Genomic DNA, 1,274 nt, shown 5'->3' with positions numbered 1-1,274 from the left:
ACAGTAAAGAGAGAGACAGAGAGAGAGAGAGAGACACTTGAGTGCTCTTACTACAAAATCGTAAAAGGTTTTGCTTTGTCTTTTAGATAACTGGCCCAGGGATCTTATTTCATGTTTTATCATGATAAGTTCTTGTGCTCTTTGCCTTTCAAACCCTTTGTCAGTTTGGTTTTATTTTCTGCAATAATTTATGATTTTATTCAATTAAATGTTCTAAGCCTTTTGTTATTTAACGCAGCTCTCCAACATTAAATTCTGAAACTTTAAAATAACTTTGGGAAATTCCAAGGGCCCTGGAGTTTCTCAAAGGATATCTAAAAGATGTATCAAAATAATTTGGCTTATTTAATAAATTTGACTATGTGGGAAAGCATTATTAATACTGAAGGTGTTGTGGATATGTGTTCCAACATTTTGTAAGGTTTTTAAATATCTGTTTTTAATATAACTGTTACCAGTCATAATTTTGGTTCAATTATAATTTTAAAATGTTATGTTTTAAAATATTTTATAAAAAAACTTTAATAGGTACAGTTTCCTGACAAACTTTAAGTTTCTAGCTTTAAACTGAAGATCCAAAATTTTAATAAAAAAACTAATGGGTTTGTGAAATTGTTCACCAAGGTCAAAACAACAAAAATTAATCAATAAATTAATTTAAAATGTTATAGGTTTTTGCAATATCCTTATTTTAAAACAAACCCTAACTCTCTCTCTCTCTCCTTTGTTCCCTTTGGCTTCCTGGAACCAGGAAGAAATAAAAGTAACAACTAACCATTCTCGCCTCTTAGGTGGAGATCCTAATATTTATGAAAAGCCTCATTTTTCACAACCTTTTAATTTTTCAGCTTCCACTGAGAAAATGCCTTTAATATTTCTCTTCTCCTAATGTTCCTCCTATTAATCATTGTTTTTCTACAGGTTATACAACGTTGTTAACCGATTCTCCTAGAATTACAGATTCTCAATCTGGTGCTGGCGAGCCAACTACCCATTCACCAACCATTAGTCAAGATCCTGGGACTTTATCTTTTGTTTCTTTAGCAAATTTTAATGATTCCCATTTAAGCACTATTCCATCAACTTTTTTACCTTATTCTATTCCAACATGTTTACAGAAAGAAGCTCATGCATGGGACGGAGTCTCTTCTCGAGCAGGTTTCCCCAATTGGTGTAACTGTGTTTTTAAAAATAAAACTGCTGTATTTTATTATATATAACAATTATACTTAAAAGGTATGTGATTTGTCTATTTCTAGACCTGGTTATGATTA

The sequence above is a fragment of the Galeopterus variegatus genome, unplaced genomic scaffold (genome assembly GCF_000696425.1).
Source record: "Galeopterus variegatus unplaced genomic scaffold, G_variegatus-3.0.2 Scaffold24036, whole genome shotgun sequence".
In the NCBI taxonomy this organism is placed as follows: domain Eukaryota; kingdom Metazoa; phylum Chordata; class Mammalia; order Dermoptera; family Cynocephalidae; genus Galeopterus; species Galeopterus variegatus.
The sequence above is the reverse complement of the archived record's forward strand: the minus strand, read 5'-3'. Positions refer to the sequence as shown.